Source organism: Nansenia antarctica (genome assembly GCF_963989245.1).
Source record: "Nansenia antarctica genome assembly, chromosome: 3".
In the NCBI taxonomy this organism is placed as follows: Eukaryota; Metazoa; Chordata; class Actinopteri; order Argentiniformes; family Microstomatidae; genus Nansenia; species Nansenia antarctica.
In genome coordinates this window covers 52,242,863-52,248,862 of record NC_137688.1, presented here as the reverse complement: position 1 = coordinate 52,248,862, position 6,000 = coordinate 52,242,863, and positions in this window count along the sequence as shown.

Below are 6,000 nucleotides of genomic sequence, written 5' to 3'. Positions count from 1 at the left end.
GGGCAGCCTATACTGTCGCTAAAGAAAGGATGCCGTATACAAAACTGAATCCAATTATTAAACTTAATGAGATGAATGGCGCGACAGTTGGCCCCTGCTCACCGATCCAATCATTCATGTGCCCAGATTGTAGAGCACATTGCACAAGAGATGAAACAAATTCATTTCTAATGTCAAATCACTTGATTCCCGTAGTAGCATAACATTAGATGAAAGCACAATTCATGGACGAGCATACATGATTATTTATGTCAGGTGCGATGTCACTGGAAATGGAGATGTGGACAATGTGTCGTGCTAACAGGGAAAGTGAATGGACTGTATAGCAAAAACAACAAAATGATTGGCCGAGATACCCGTAACTATCGCTTATAGCTGTTGTTTCATGTGGTGCTGTTGATGTGGTGAAATTAGTAGCCTATGGCAAATTAAAACTTGTAAGTCCCATCGCTGTGTGGGCATGATTCGCGCGCGTGCATGAGAACATTTCGCACTGTTATTTTGGAGACCCCCACAAAGCTCAGCTTATAACTCGAACCCTGATTATTACTGATAACTGAAAGCTAACATTAACAAGTTAAGCATCCTAGCTCCTTGCTTGCTACAGCATGGCTAACTTGACAGTTGGCTAGTATGATGCCATTAGGCTAGCAACGTATTTCTTAACATTTAGGAAAATATAGTATGTTACTTAAGAAAACGTACATCTTTTGCAAATACATACTTTGCTGGTAATTGTTTTATAGAGTTCTGAATTGCACAGAGACATTTTGTTACTTACCCAGATAGCTGCCTTCTGTTCTGTACTCTTCAGTACAGCTGTCAATCAAGCCACGATGACGTCCGTGTGGGTGTGGTTCGCGTTGACAGTGACCAATCATAAAATGGTATCTTGGTATCTAGGTATCCACCCCAAATTGTCAAAAGTCATTTTATCTCCTCGAGCAGAAATGAACCCCTCGCATAAAAAAGTTGACCGCGGGAGGCAGAGAGAAACTTGTGCGCGCAAAACTTAACTGCGCAACATACTTTGTTGAATGGGTTCATTGTTATTGTTTGAGGCTAACGGTAAGTGATACATGGCTTGTAAACATACTTTAATTGTAGGACGTGTTCAAAAGCAAGGACTGTGTGATCATCTAATTATGTATAGTTGTGTGTTTTTACCATGTTGATGTTCTATCAGCATGTTGTTATGTTATTAAAATACAGTTTAGAAGTTCGTAGCGCTGTGTTTTGTTAGCCGCTAGCTGTTAGCAGCGTTTGCTTCCGGTTTCATTACAAAGAGTTTAACCCTATATGTGCCTGACGTCTAACATTCAAATGACTCTAACTTCATCTTTTTTCGGATTTCAATGTATGACACATCATTTGAAAGCTTATGATCTGTAGTTCCAATCCACAACACGTCACATTTGAAAGTGTTTATGTATTTTTTTTTACATTTGAAAGTGTTTTTTGTTTATATATATTTATATTATACAATATACCAGTCATATCCTGGAATGTGTCTAAATGTTAAAGTTTCGTAAGTATAAGCAAAATAAAGTAACAGTTTGTAAATAAATAGTAGCATTTAAAAAAAAAAAAAAAAAAACGAACCGTGAACCGTGACCCAAAAACCGAGGTTCATACCGAACCGTGGGCCAACTGAAATTAATATTTTTACTTCCCCTTTACATTGTGTGAGTCTCAATTTTTATGATCATTTTGATATGTTATGATTATGATAATTTGTTGTCGTTGACGAAAATTTCGCAATTTTCATTGTGCTACTGAAATTCTTGGTGTGCTACTAAATTTTTCAACATGGTAGCACAGTGCTACCTGGGGAAAAGGTAAGCGTCAAGCCCTGCAGTTACAGGTAAGACTGATCATTAAAGTCTGTCAGATAAAAACTTTTTCCTAATTGTTCTAGCCAAGTGTTGAGAAGCTAACTAGGCTAGCTAGCTAGCACAGCCTGGCTGGTTTGTAAAACGAATAAAGTGTAAAAATGGCCAATAGGCTATGTGTTGTTTTTTCCTTATTACTGTGGGAGAGTGCAATCATCCAATCCACCAAGCAACTCAAAACGAGAGTGAATACCAGCAGAAGAATATAGGGGATTTTGGCTAATATTTTTGGGCCACTATACCCACATGTTTAGCTGTGTTGCTCATTCCACGAATGTATGATCCTTACAAGTTGTACCTCATTGTAAAGGTGACCAATCAGGCTTTCCAACGCTATAAAATACAATACCAATTGGTACTATTAAAGGGGAGGAAGAATCGACTGAAATAACGTTTCCAAACTTTTTTTGAGGAGTTTATGTACAGACATACAGAGGGCTGAAATTGCATTTCCCTTTCATCCACAGTGCATAGCAAACAATAACAATATGATACGACATAGTCGTAGTGCAATAGTGGTAATTGGCTCAGTATAATAGAGTAATAGAGTAAAGTGGCTACGTAAATAATTAAAATAATCAGTGTTCACTTGAGCTTATCTTTGAAATGTTCGCTGCAGAGACGTGTACTTTGATGGTTTGCCCTCCATAGGGACTGAGGCACATCTAATAGCACAAATCCACAATCTTCTCCTCTCTGGGTTTTCTTTTTCTGACGGAATTCTGTAGAAGCCCAAGCCAGGGTCGTCTCCTCGTCGGTTAGTGCGCCCGATTGCACAGCAACTATCCAGCATTTTGTCAAACACTAAATAAAAACCTGATAAAATAGCTGGCAGGCAGCGGAAGAAAGATTTGGTTTGCCCGCCAGGTGGGCGTTCCCATTATGCCGTGACGACACGTGCAAACTATGAATTGCAATCACTGTTTCTTTTAGATTCACTGACTCAAGCACCACTGTATGTCTGATGTGATGGTGCCTTAAGCTGGTTGGTGCACCCCTTGTATTGTTTAACTTGTATCTTTTTTAATTAAAAGAACCATGAGGTATGTTTTATAATTTCAGTCCATTATATATGTATATATATATAGGTATGTGTTTTAAGAACCACCCCATACATTCTTGTCCAACAAAGCAACAAGGAACAAGAAGATACAAATACAAATCCAACAATGAGAACCAATCGATGATTGCTCAGAAGCCGGCTGGAACATGGACCGCTAACATAGAAGGTAATAAGAGCCAGGAAAGGTGTATTCTGATCACTGTGCAGCGCTCGCTGTGCCACATGGGTCTAGCTTCAGCTAGGCTACCACTGTGTGCCATTTAGTACTGTTGGGAATTTGTATTAAAATAACTAGAAGTGATAAATCATGTACTGTTACGTACGGTGTTCGTGTTCTGTGTGTGTTTGTATTATAGCAGGGGTGTGTTCCATCAACATCACTAAAGGAAAATCCAGGTTTATTCTGATAGGTCTCACGAGAGTTCTTAAAAATATCCAGGCATATTCTGATAAATCTCGCGAGAGTTATCAAAAAATAAGCCTGGATTTTCATTTAGCGACGTTGATGGAATACCCCCCAGGCCTGCTGTTTGTATTGTGTTGTGTGTTGTGTTTTTGTCTCCCCCTGTTGTCATTTTTCCTAGGTTCACAGATGATTGCTTGGTTCAGTCCCATCATTCCACACACCTGTTCCTGATCATCAATCAACCTGGTCTTTCCACTATAAATGTTCTGTGTTCTCTCTCTCTCTCTCTCTCTCTCTCTCTCTCTCTCTCTCTCTCTCTCTCTCTCTCTCTCTCTCTCTCTCTCTCTCTCTCTCTCTCTCTCTCTCTCTCTCTCTCTCTCTCTCTCTCTCTCTCTCTCTCTCTCTCTCTCTCTCTCTCTCTCTCTCTCTCTCTCTCTCTCTCTCTCTCTCTCTCTCTCTCTCTCTCTCTCTCTCTCTCTCTCTCTCTCTCTCTCTCTCCCTCTCCCCCTCTCCCCCTCCTGTTTTGAGCTGTGGCAGGGCTCTGGTGGGTTGAGCCTTGTTTGATTTTGTTTGTGTTTGTTTTGTTCATTTAGATGATTTATGTAAGTTTCCATTTATTATATTACCTTGTTTAATGTATTTTGTTTGTTAATCATTTATGTTTATTTGTGCACACAGGGACAGATGACTAGTTGAGATACCCTGGGTTTACATCTGCATACACGTAGGACATACCTGCTGTCTAGCACCCCAGTTTAGAGTGAGCACCACCCACTGTACTTTTGAGGTGTCTAGCACCTGTAAAGGGGGGGTGGGGTTATTATTTTGATTACTTTTATTTGGTGCCACTGTTAGTCCTCTCTGTTCCCTGTGTTGCTGTATTAATAAAAATCAAGTTAATTGCAACCTTTAGTTTCCTGGTTTTTGTGTGACTGCACCCTCACTTGTCCTTTCTGTTGCTCTATGTTGCGCCCTTCTACCCCGAGTCACCAGGGGGCGTAACATGTACTAAGTGCTCATTTAAATAATATGTGACTGAGGTCAGTTGAGAACAATAGGAAGGTCTCGCCAAAAGAGAGTTTCTGTTTTTGAGCAACATGAAGAAAAGCTCTTGATAAAAGAATGTTTTATGATTCAAACCGCCTGTAAATTACTTATTATTTACCTATGTGCTAACAACCATTTTACACCTGCTGTTATGATATTCTATTTTCCTGTACTGATTTTATACTTTCATAACTAATGATTAATGATAAGTCTATTCTTCTATACTATATTTTAACTTGTTAATCGAATCCTAAGTCATAGGACTGTGTAACTTCAACAGTTATGTTTTCACAAGCTATTCTGATAAAGGACACACTGACCTAGTCATAAGGGAATGGGTTTGAAGATCAAATAACTGGTCAATTAGTGCTTTACACAGTGCTTTTTTAACTGTATAAAAATGTCTGTTCATCCTAAAAATATAACTGTGTGCATATGTTTACTGATTTCTTAAAGCTTACTGCTTTCTTAATACTTAACAGAATGTGTGTGTGTTTAACGTTGCGCAAGGCTAGGCTGCTCAGTGCTCACACAGGCGGATCACCATGACAACGGGAGGCCAGAAGAAGAAGATAACACACAGTACACTCGCACCCACACAGAGAGGAGTTGAAGGCCACATAACTAACTGAAACACTTGCTACAAATCAAATGGTCACAGCTGCAACAGATTTTATGCTGACAATTAAAAAACTACCAGATAGGATGGGGAGGGACTGCCCAGCCCCAAATGTTAAATCAAATGTTTAAGTACTATGTACCAAGGCGAAACTGGGTTCTTTTTCTGGTGAAGCTTCTGCAGTTAACCTATTGACGGCTAGCTGATACTGGCCTGCGGAGGTGAAACTAGATGGGACCAGTTTTCCATGGAAATGAACTATTATTGCTTGCTGATGTGCTTGAATAAATATTCTCTTAATGAACAGTTCAGTAGTGGTGCCTAATATTTGATTGGATCATTTTATCTTAAGAAGTTATATCAAGGACGTCTTGTTGAGATTAAACAAACTCGCTTGTAAGTGACGACTCAATTAAATAAATTCTGGAGAAGTTGATCGCCTTACAAAATTGGTGACCCCGACGTGATCTTCAACCGGACGCAAGGAGGAGTGGGCGAGGCTGGGTTCGGACTGAGCACTTCCACGGTACCAAGACAAAACAGGTGAGCGGAGCCATTTAATGAAATCTGCTTAGGTAGACAATAGTGTTTTAGGTGGAAGTGCTGGGCCTGAATCGTGTGTCAAACCCATTCTGATCTGTGTCTGTGAAGATCCGTCACAAAGTAAGGATAATATTTTATTAAATTGACAAATGAATTAAATTGACATTCTATAAATTATTGAACACCACTGTCTGATATAAGCACATCTTGTATTAACGTGTAATAGACACAGGTGGATCCGAAGTGATATAAAGAGCTTACCTTGATCAATTCTCTTCATCGATATCACATTTTTTTCGCAACTTTGCATGCTATACGATGCCACCAATTTGTTTCCGAGACGGTAAACACGGCCGAAGTCACTTCCAGTTTTCTCCAACTGGAGAATGTGTCATGTCCGGTTTCAACGCCGAATTTCCATACCATTGGT